The sequence below is a fragment of the Rhipicephalus microplus genome, unplaced genomic scaffold, assembly GCF_043290135.1.
Source record: "Rhipicephalus microplus isolate Deutch F79 unplaced genomic scaffold, USDA_Rmic scaffold_866, whole genome shotgun sequence".
Lineage (NCBI taxonomy): Eukaryota > Metazoa > Arthropoda > Arachnida > Ixodida > Ixodidae > Rhipicephalus > Rhipicephalus microplus.
Genome location: NW_027465419.1, coordinates 621 through 12,868, shown reverse-complemented (window position 1 = coordinate 12,868; position 12,248 = coordinate 621). Strand labels below are relative to the sequence as shown.

Here is a 12,248-nt window from a genome sequence, read left to right as displayed (position 1 = left end):
GTAGCCTCAGCGATCCGCTTTCGCAGCGCTATTACGCGCTGCCAGAGTTTATTGTGGAGACAATGCAGAAGAACGCGAAGCTCAGCTTGGCGAATGCATGTGAATTAATTAGATGATTTCATTGAACGAGCACAACTGTTTCTTGTTGGTATGTACCGTCAAGATGGCACATACCCACTGCACTAGAGCCTTTTTTCACCCTATAGTCTACCCAAACGAATCAAAATTTCTAAGGGAATTCGTCATTAAGGACAGGTAAATGGAACATTAGGCCGTCGCGTAAAGTTTTTTCTCTCAGTGTTTCAGCGAAGGAGTTTTTCGAAATACGTTGAAGAACGTTGGAGAACTATATGGACTAGTGAGGTATGCAACGCCCTCTTGCGCTTTTTAGGGGAAAAAATGACTGTTTGGTGGCTTTCCAGCAAAAGTGACCGGCAGAACTTTACCATAGAGGACACATTAAGTGAGCACTTCGTTTTTTTAACCAAGTGGAGAATTTTCTTCCTTGTGAAAAAAAAAGCATTTCCTCAAAAGAATTTACTATTTTGTCCACAAAATTCTGGTTCCCACCAAAAGCTCAGTTTTGTGCATGGAAGAGTTAAATATTATGTTGATTGTAATTGGCAATTATTTCTAATAAAATATATAAAGTAGGCTACATTTAGATTTCCTTATCTTTCTTATTCTTCTTTTTCTTGTATTTTGCTCACTGCACGTATCAAAGCTTGTTTTTACGTGTTCCTTCAAGCCAGCTAGCGCCCTGTACGACATTTTAGATTGCGCAAATGACGCTGTAATTAAGATTTCATTGGTGTAGATGATAATCAAATATCGCAGAGATTACGCGGGACGCCGCGTTGCGATTTGGAAAGCTCGGTGAGCCGCAATCGTCATCGCGCTCGCGTGCTCGTGGCACGACCCGAACGAGGCTGACAAAAAGGAAGCTTTCGCACGGGGCTTTCGCACGGGGCGGTGCCATGTTGTTCGTGCTCTTGTTCGCCGTTGTGCTGATGGTGTTCGGAGTCGTGGTCTTCTACAAGGCTCGGGCGAGTGGCCGCGAACTGTGGAACAGGTGCTGCGGTACGTTGCACATTCCTTACTGGGGAGTTTCTCGAACAACCCTCGCTTCTCACCGCGCACTATTTGTGCATCTTCTGCCCATCGTCAAGCCAGCCAGAGAAACAGAGTGTGCTCTGCCCAGCTTTCCTCTTCGATTAGCTGCTCAGAGTGGAAACTACACTACGCATTAATTGAAACTTTCAGTTGAATTTTGATTGGAGGAGTTTGCTAGAGCTTTCGGCTATTCAGAACGAACCCGCCCTGTGTGGTAACCTAAAAAAAAAGTACGCGTTAGATGAAGTTATAGCTGGTAGTTGCATTACGTGGTAGATAGATATCGTTGACCGCCGTTGAAGTTCATGGTGAGCGCACGCTTCCATGCAAGTGTCCTATAAAAAGGACGTATTGATGCAGCTTTCGTTTCCTCAATTGCCAGTCAGTTTCGCTAACAATAAATACAGCTTCGAGATTTCCGGAAACAATCTTTTGCGAATGATTCTCGTAAAGTTTTTCGTGAAAGAGGTTCAAGCCTAATCAATTCTTTTGCGTTAATACGGTGCGTACACGTCGCAACGCTCTAGTGCGGGATCGAAACCCAGCAGTGGTGGCCGCTTTGCCATGGTGGCAAAGTCTGTGGGCTCAGATTGTGTGGCCAGATTTATGTACGCGTTAAAGAACACCAGGTGGAGGAAACTTCCGGAGAACTCCCCACTACATCGTCGCTCATAATCACTTGTAGTTTCGGGAAGTGAAAGTCCAACAGTTATTAATAATTTGAGGCATTAGGCGCGATGTCAAGGTGTCACCTCTTGATTTTTCGGCTGATTACCAACAAACTATTCGGCGGGTTGACACGGTAACGAAACGCGAAGTGTATATGGGTGAGGGCTCGGTCAGGTTACTTAATTTGTGTACGCGCGACTGTTTCACAAACATAACGTATATAGGTTATCACTGTATGTGTACAAGTGTGCTGTCCACTTTCACGCGAAAGCTTTCTATATAGGTGCTCGAAGTGTATACATACTCGCTGTCGGCAAAAGCTTTCTTGCTCGCACGAGCTCTTGGAATGCGCCCTGCACCGCATAACGGGCGTTGCACTCACGCATGACGCGGATCGTCTTACGCGAGACTCAGCGCGGCAGTCGAAGGCCGGATATTCATTCTCAGGTCACGTCGCAAAGATGAAATATGAGAACATTGCTGTTGCCAAATGTCCACGTGCGAACGACCTCCAATATATATATATATATATATATATATATATATATATATATATATATATATATATATATATATATATATATATACGTGTTTGGCACAATATTAATGAGATCTAAGCAATAATACCAAGGAAAATGTAGGGGAAGTTATTAGACCAAATTGTAACGAAACTGTGAAGAAAGGAAAGTGGCTGAAATATATGAAAATATAGCTTGCTGTGGGCAGGAACCAAACCTGCGACCGTCTAATAACGCGTTCGATGCTCTACCACTGAGCTACCACGACGGCTATCCTCCCAGCCCCTTCAATGGGTATATATGTGAATTAACGTGGGAGTCTCAGTCAGCGCCCCCAGTAGCCATGGCGGCAAGTGTGACACTCTCTTTATGAGCCTGTGTGGCGTCACGTAGCACGTTAACTTATTAAAAGCTGGCAGCTGACCAATAGTCTCTCGTGTACAACCTAAAGGCACCAAGTGTGCCAGTACGAGAGCCTCGTAATGAATAAGGGAAAGAAGTGTATATATGGTGGTTTTGGGACGTTAAACCCCACGTATCAATCAATCATCATCATATTTTTCTCGATGATTCGCACGTCTTGTTTCTTAATTTTTTTAGGCTTCAAATTCAAGTGGGACTGAATTTTTTCACGCAGTGTTTGCGCTATAGGAGCTTTAGGATAACGGCCAGTTGTGCATGATGGTAAAGGTAAGCGACGAAACAAGCACTATAATAAGAACGTAGGAGAATAAGAACGCAGGATGTAGTGCTTAGTGGCAAATGAAAATTTTCATTTTGTGAAGGACTTTATGTATGCATCACACGAAAGTTCGTCATCAAAAGCCATCGTTAATGTCAAAAACAGTGGGAATCAACGTAAAGCTGCAAAGATAAACGACTGCGTAGAAGCGAGAATCACACGTTGACCACTGAATAAAAAGAAAAAAAAAAGCGCCAAGTTGTGCTACGTAAAACGTCGTTTTAATAAAATAAAGTAGACAGATTTTCTATCTCACATATGTAGCTAAACGCGGTTGCTTGGGCGAGTTGTACGACACCCGAGTTGGTGCCTCGTTACTGGAGCTGTTTTTTATGTGACTCATATATGTGTCGAGATATTTGCATTCATTCAAGTGCCGAGTGATGGACTGCTCTCTAAATCACTCCGCCCCTATTCTTAATGAGAAGTCCTTCCAGTAACAAGAGGAGCTTGGTCAAGGCTGCTTTTGCCAAGATCTTTGCCTCGAGAAACGATGCTTCCCACCTGAAAGAGTTTACGTCATCTTCTAAGTACGACCGTGTCCTCTTTATGTTCAAGGCATTACTTTGTTAAACGATCGCTTGCACATCTTCCGGCATGACTGATGCAACGTTCTCCGCATGATAGTGGTGACGACACAGCAGGTGCATTTCGCGTAAGGCGAAAAGTGCTTTTCTTCTTGGCATCCTTGCCAGGTTGTTTTTTGCCACAGATATGCGAGAGCAACGACGAGCGAGCTCTTTGGAGGCAGAAAATACCACCCCGACGTCGTTTATGCTCATTGGCAACATTCTTGGGGTTGTGCTAATCCTTGTGTATATGGCGAACGACTGAAAAAGCACGTTTCTTCCGAGTGAAGTCACTGCTTTCTGTGTTTACGCATTGTCTGCACTTCTGCAACGGGCTTTCTGCTGCTGTTCTGATCACTGTAGGTGCATAGCATGCCACCAGCATATAGACATTGCACGATTTTTTCAGCACAGACCCCGAGACAATGTTGTACAGTGGCTCAGCGTGAACTACTTGCATATGTTGAAGGAGTGTACAGAGCAAAACACAAATTTTTTTTCCAGAACACGGCGACTATATTCACTCTGCTAACTGTTTGGCTGTAATTAGGGTCTTATTTGCACTCTAATTTTGTATAACTAGAAGAACAACTTTCTTTGCAGAGCGAGGGAGTTTGCATTGACTCTTGCGTAGTGCCAGTTTTATGCGATATTTTTCTGTCCCAGGTCGACCACGAACTGAGCTCCATTTTTAATGAGATTGGGAGGGCTTTAAGCGTTTTTAGCTTTCAAGATGATTCTTTAGAGATGCTAAGACCATACGTCGGGAGATTATACACGGACAGCGGACATAACTTCTAGCTTTTTGACCAGCACCGGAAAGGGCTGTCTTTGGACACTTGAACTTCTTATGCAAAGCACTTTGCAGTGTTTAGATATTTTAGATATTCGGCATGGCGCGTATGCTGGCCTTATTAACCTCGGGCAATGAAGTGCATCTTACCTTTGGCTCTTTCCGCTCAAAGTCGGTAAAAATATCCATTGCACAAATTCGCATCGAGTCTGCGTTTAAGAAATCGTGCCGCATGCGATTCAACAGAGCTTTGAAGGACAAGCATGAAAGCTACTGGCGGCAGGGTCCATTCACCCGCAGTGATTTCAGCAGCAACTGAAAGCCTGTTGCAGAAGGGCAAACAACGCATAAACACAGACCGCAGTGACTCCACTAGAAAGAACGAGCTCTTGTAAACGTTCTCTATGTATACACAAGTTTTCGCATAACCTCAACAAGATTGCCAATAAGCACAACGTTGAGTGGTATTTTGTGCCTACAATAAGCTCACCCGCCTTTGCCCTGGCATAGCTGCGGCAAAAACAAGGCGAGGATGTCGAAAAAAGAAACTAAAACTTTCGCTTTACGTAAGAGGCATTTGCGGCGTCGTTTATGACATATTACTGTCACGTGAAAATAGATCGGCCAACCGAAAGTGCCCCGCCGCGGTGGTCTATAGTGGCTAAGGTACTCGGCTGCTGAGCGCAGGTCGCGGGTTCGTATCCCCGGCAGTGGCGGCTACATTTCCAATGGAGGCGAAATGTTGTAGGCCCGTGTGCTCAGATTTGGGTGCACGTTAAAGAACCCCGGGTGGTCCAAATTTCTGGAGCCCTCCATACGGCGTCACTCATAACCATACGGTGGTTTTAGGACGTTACACTCCACATATCAATCAAACCGGAAGTTGTTGCGAATCACTGTTACTGAAAGCATTCCTTGCACAGAAAAAAAGAAGGAATGGTCTCACCAAGACGATTACGCGAACTCTTGTGGGTGGGTGGTATTGTTACGCAAGGCAAATATTCTTGGTAAAAGCGGCAATGAACAAGCCGGCGTGTTACTCGAAATACTTTTCATTGAGAAGGAGGGGGGCAGCGTGCGTAGCGAGCATTCCGTCACTCTGCCCTCGAATGCTTTCAGGCACACGAGGCAAAAAATATTTTTTTTTCTTATTTCATTGAACGCGTCTGCAGACATGATATATGTTTCATGACGACGATGTCTACTAACATTCCCTCCACTACGGCGTCTCTCATAATCATATCGTAATTTTGGGACGTTAAACCCCACAAATCAACCAATGGGAACATGTGCAAGTAGCGCCTGTCTCTAGTGTATCTTTTTTATTTGATTTGATATGTGGGGTTTAACATCCCAAAACCACCATATGATTATTAGAGACGCTGTAGTGGAAGGCTCCGGACGATATTTCGACCACCTGGGGTTCTTTAACGTGCATTTAATAAACATTTTCGCACGTGCGTCCGTCGTTTCTCAACACATACAAAGCACTTATATATATATATATATATATATATATATATATATAATATATATATATATATATATATATATATAGATATATATATATATAGGCTGGCGGGGGGGCAGTCATGTGGTTGGACCATAGTAATTTTTTTTCCTCATTTGACACTTATTGTGTGTTTTTGTTAAATTTTTCATGCCCGTTTTCTTTTTTTGCACTTTGTTCTTTATTTTGTAAACGTGCATGTGTACCTTTCGATAAAGCTTTACTTATAAGAAAATGCACTGCGTCTTTGGGGCTGTCGTACGTTCTGTACTCACGTTTAGGACTACTATGAGTGACTTATGCCAATATGCGCCACCAGCAAACCTGTTTAGCTGCCAAAATGTGATGATGGCTTGTGGTGCCATGTATACCTTAGTGTGCCCGAGTCGCAGCGGACATCGTCAGTGGACCACGCAATCAGTGGATGTTTTAAAATCGAACTAGTTGACGTTTCGGATATGATTGAAGCTTGTTAGCTGACGTTGTGGTACACATGACTGATTTTCCTTGTCTGGTTCAGCAGCCGTAGTTTAAATTTGCAGTATGCTAAGTGACCGAACAAGTTTCGTTAACTCTTCGCTAGCAGACGTGGCTACCCCAACGCTGCTACGCTGCCGCGTTCCCCGGCAAATGGAGCGAAGGAAAATGCCGAGAATACGCATAAATAAAATAACGAGACAATACAGACTAAATGGTCGTGAACGGAGGCCGAAATGCGTGTAAGAGATCAGGTGGAAATGCTACCGTATATTCACGCGGTCCCGTTCTGCGCGAACCGTAACGGGGCGAATAACGAGAGCTCTAGACAGGTACACCTGGCGTCGGCCGCCGTGTCACCTCGTTATAACCTTCCATCCTGACAGGCTTGCTTCGTGTCTGTCGGCTTTTCGGCCATGTTTGTGGCGCGTGTAGGTAAGCTTCCGACTCCAAGTACGTTTCTCGTGGGCGTCCCTCGTACGACACTACAGCCGCTCGGGCTATGCCATCCGCATCGTATTTAGTAATTAGTCGTAGAACAAAAACATGCAGACAAGACCGCAGGGGTTATCCACCGTGCTTGTCTAGTGAATATATGGTGCTTAACTGCTGGGCCGAAGGTCACTCAGATTTAGGTGCACATTAAAGACCTCAGGTAGAAGATATTTCAAGAGCCCTTGATCATGGCTTCTCTCATAATCATGTGCTCCGTTTCTGCTGTCAGTTTCTCACTCTGTAATCACCTCTGCATGTCTCATTTTCTTCCAAATCAGCACTTATCTAACAAGCTTCCACTCTTCTAAATAATTTGGTAATTTTTAAATTTCCTGGTTACCGCAAAACTTAAACTCAGCATTCGGAAAGATGCATGCATGAAAGTTCTATAAACTTGTTCAAAGTTATATTCCTGCCCCAATAGGTCGAGAAATGTGGCAATAGTTTGACTTGACCTATTGCGTCTTGAAAGACGAATCGCATAAACGCATGTAGATACCATTCTAATGCTATGAAATCAGTGCGTGAAAATGGCAAAATGCAGTGCAAGCTATCCACCACACGACGTTAATCATCGTATTTTTTAAGCAAACAGCAGTTACTTATAATATGAAACATAATTAGATAAACACTTTATTAACGTCTATGAACCTCCTCTTTTTGACTGGAATTAGTGAGCTCTTGTGCACCATTAGCGCTTGGGTGTTTACGTTATTTTACAGTATACACATTCTACGTTTTTTTTTTTCAACCAGTCAGAACGTTCTTCTGTGTGTTTTCGTGCTTACTTTATCTTATCTCTTACATGTATAAATCGCCAGTTCCAGGGTCATGAGTTATGTTAAATGTTCCAGTATTACACCATTACTTCCTCTCTCAGAACAATACAAATTCTATTTGGCGGTATCCATATATTATACAGTACAAACTCACAAGGTCCTTTCCGCATTCACCCGAGACGACTAAAAAATGAAAGCCATTCTCTTTTTTTATTTCAGTCGTGCTGATCCTGCCCCGCCACCCTTTGAAAGCATTATGCCCTAAAGAGGTTGCACTGCCTCCAAGATCGAAAGCATCTCCGCTGGTTTTCCATGACTGTATACCGTGATCGGTCCACATTTGACCAAGCAAGGTTTGTCATGTGATGTCTACATCTATCGACGCCACGTTATATAACGTCGTGGGCAACGTCATGATGATGTCATCACGTGACTATGATCTTTCGCATGATTCGTGTTGCTGCCGCGGCCTGCCCGGACCCAGAGATTCTTAGTTTAACCCTTAGCTGCGTCGAAGGTCTGACCACCACCTTGGTCAATCACTTCGTAGCCGCTGGGGACAAAGGGCTCAGGGCTACCAAGTGTATTCATGACGGAGGTTGTGGCCAAATACTGCACCAGAATGGCAATCTATCATTGAACATTAGAATTTATTAGGATTGATTAGAACGTTATTCAATGGACCAAAGGACCAGCATTTCGTACAGGCTACTGAACAATATCCGATATTCATACTATGAATCAAATGATAAAGACATGCGCGGAACACAGCCAACCCCTCTGTGTATCCTTCATAGATGACGAAGTGGCATATGCTTCGGACACGATATCAGCAGTCATGCAGGCACCGCGGCCTCAGGGTGCCGACGAAGCATGTATAGACATGCTGCAAGAAATATACAGCGAATCCACAGCCACCATAGTTCCTCATAAAGAAAGCGACAGGCAAATGCTATTCAACGCGTGTTTACAGGAGGTTTTCAGGACCCAACAATGCGATTGAGTTAGGGTAAAAGTTAACGAAGAGTAATTAGACAAATAGACCAGAAAAACAGGTCTGAAAATTATTATGCATAAAAACTATATGCAACAGTCTCGGGAGAAAACAGCGCTTTGCGATAAATATAGTGAGACTCTGGAAGTTGCCAAAAAATACGTCTACTTCTAGGAAGTAATCACGCGGAGCCGAACAATGAGAGTGAAATGACTGGAAAATCAAGAATGGGGTGGAGCACATTCGGCAAGGATTCTCAAGCCCTTCAAAACAACAGCTGCATCTTACCGGTACTTAGGCATACGGAGCGGAAACCTAGATGCTTACAAAGTGGGTTCAACTTAAATTGAGGGCGATACAGTGAACAATGAAAAGAAAAAAATAATAGGTGTAACCTCAAGAGGCAAGAAGAAAGTAGAGGGAACTAGGGAAGAAACATTTTAAGGACACTATAGTTGAAATCAAGTAGAAAATTTTACATTGGCATGGCACGTCGCGCGTAGGCAGGATAACCGTTGGTCATTAAGGGTAACAGATTGGATCTCGAGGTAAGGACAACGCATGTGGGGGAGACAGAAAGTTAGGTGTGTCGATGAGATTAGTTCGCAGTTGTAACGTGGTAGCAGGAATCGCAAGACCGGGTTTATGGCGGATCATGGGAGAGGCTTTGCGCTGCAGTGGGCGTAGTCAGGATGATGATGTTGATGATCGAAACGATGATGACGATGACGAAGGGCACACTGACGAGAGACGTTGACGCGAAAAGCCGGTCAATTTTCGCGCTTCATGAAACATCTATAGGGCTTTCGCCCAAACGAGAACTGACTAAAAGATAGCCGTTGTGTACCTTCAAATCTCATCATGAAGAGTGCATGCGACCGTTCAACTATCCTTGTCTTCTTTCCCTGCAGGAAAACAGGAAGAGAACGTGTGAGCCCCAAGAAGAGTCGGGATGGCTCGACGGCCGTTCTCCGGTCGTCTTCGTCACTACGACGCGTCCTGGGAGGAGGCAACCGGTCGCCAACCGCGGCGGCGCCTCGGTTGTTTGTTGATCTCTGCGTCCGCTGGCTGCACCACGTTTATCGCCCCATGATCCTGAAGACCCATCCGAGAGTTTTTTCCACCCATGCATTAAAATAAGTTACACTGGCAGCCGCCGCGCACTTGTCGGCTGCCGCTTGCTGCCATGTATACTCGCTCTTCTTGGCTCTGCACTCGCTTGCTTGTCCATCGCGACGCACGTACGTCTTCGGAAGACGTCCCAGAAATAGTCCCCGAGGCGAAACCTTTCGAAACATCGCAGCCGCACTTCGAAGACGGGACGCGGTTGCGGCCTTCAATACAGTCGAGTCAGTCGAGACAAGCATGTCTCTGCCTTGCATCGCTTGGAGTTGAGATGCGTGTGAGTGTGCAAGTACGGTAGCACGAACTTGTATATAAGCACGTTTCAATAAAAAGTATATTAAAAAAAATTCTGCCAGTGCCATGCCATGAAAACCGTGGGACAGCGATGCTGTAAGCACGTCAGCATGTGCGAAGGTAAATCTATAGACAGTTTAGTTTCATTACGGGCATCACCTTCATGAACATCCCCGTTTAACATCTTCATCCGTTCGTTTTGCTTGAAGATTCACTCCCTCTGTGGTCACGTGACCCGTGTGACGCCGAGCTGACGTGCAGATTGTGCACGTTCCACATAAGAACACCTCTTCTGCTAAAAAAAAGCCCGTCTGAACATAGACACCCATAAACGTTGTGTAATCTTCATACACGTGACTTCATTCAGGCAAGCTCATTGTCCGGTATAAAAAGGCTCGGTCGCTTATGTTCATATTACTATGTTAATGCTGAACGCTCAAAGCGAACAACGACCGTGTTAGAGGTGTCAAGAGTTGCGTGCGTGACGCGCGTTTAGCTATACACATTGATTGAATCCCAAACTGGTAGTGTGCGATAGCATATCGTGATGGTAGCTGCTATGAGTGTTGAACGCCCGGCACCAAGTACATGTATAGGGCTCTGTCAGGCTCTCATGGCGACTGGGATAACTTTTGTTACACACAGCTTCAAAAAGTGCGCTGAGTCTGCGTAAACTGCTACACCCGATGCTTAATCTATTTACAGCCGTGATTTTGTAACTTTCTGGAAGGGTGTTAGAGCTGTCACATTATAAGTTCAAGGTGACATAATTAAAGTTGTGGTTTATTCAGCGCAGATTACGATAGTTGTACGGCTGTCGCATGTGGCATAGATGGCACTTGCCGTAGTGCACACCGTCGACTCGATGTGCGACATCGGCAGGAGCAAAGCAGCCGTACGTTAGACCATAGCTGTGACCTAGATTCTCAATTAGAAGCGCCTCATTGGGTCATCTGTATACATAGCGGTCATTACAAAACACCAAACGACCCCATTAGGTCGCTTAATCTCAATTAGCTCTCTCCTGCCCAAGGGAGAACGCGTCTCTCTTCCTCAAGTCAACGCTGCAATTAGCGTGTTCTCGGCAATTGCCCGTATAAACGCGCAACCTCATTCTTAGTTAATTTTTTAATGACTGACTACCCGAGCGTGCATTGATGGACTCTCTCGCCCCGCTCATCTGGTACTTGGGTATGCGGAAAACATCTCTCTCTCGGCGTGTTACGAAAGATTTCGCTCGTTGCGCCCTTAAAGGCCTGTACGCCTCTACTTGTTAATAATATAGACTAATTCTTTCTAGTTAGCGCCTAACCCATGTTCAAGCATTTAGCTTCTGTTTACGTCCACATATAGCGAGTTCACGCAAAGTTTTCGTTTCCCTGTTGTGATCGATCACACTTTTTGAAGTCTGCTGCTATTGGCATAACCATCACACGTAAGCTAATTCTGCATGGTTACACATTAAAAATACCGCGAATAATGTGCGTTAATTTGTTGTATGCCGATATTAACAACCATTGTATACATAATTCAGACTATTTCCTAACTCACTCAACGAAAATAGACACGAAGGAAGAACAAAGAATAATGTGGCGCAGTGGCGTAGCCAGAATTGTTTTGCGAGTGGGGGGATTGAACTAGACATTACGTATGCTTGTGCGTGCGTTTGCATGTGTGCGTGTATGCAAACTCAGCAAAACTGAAAAATTAGGGAAAGGGGGTGAGGAAAACCTCCCTCTTTGGCTACGATAATGATTTTACGAACTTCGGGTATATTTAATCATAGAGTTTCTTATAAGTACACTATAGGTAAAATCTGGCGCTAGAGTCTATGGGACCTGCAACGTATGGTGATTCAGCGAGCTTAGTAGTGTACATAGTGTACATAGATTTGTCCAATCTTTGTACTTTTGGCTCCTTTTGGCTTCGCGTGGTTTGGAGCGGCCTTGTCACGAGACGACAATCAGCAAAGGTTGAGATAGTTACGCTTAACCCATTAATTTTTCAGGCTCACCAATCCACATTGGGGCACGAAGCGCAAAATGGCTTGTTCTTTTAGAGTAGAATAGAATCAATGCAAACTTGGAATTGTTTGAAACAAAACCAGAACAATGCAACAAACAAAGCTACAAGTGCGTTCGAAGGCCGCAAGGACGAAGAGTAGGCAAAG

At 44.5% G+C, this 12,248-nt stretch overlaps 1 long non-coding RNA gene across 1 annotated transcript; it reads left to right on the top strand.

The window, feature by feature from the left end:
• The first annotated feature begins 962 nt into the window (after positions 1-962).
• Positions 963-9,844, top strand: LOC142795785 (uncharacterized). Its single transcript, XR_012893304.1, has 2 exons — positions 963-1,080; positions 9,571-9,844. It is a non-coding gene; the product is annotated as an uncharacterized LOC142795785 (long non-coding RNA).
• The last annotated feature ends 2,404 nt before the right edge of the window (positions 9,845-12,248 follow it).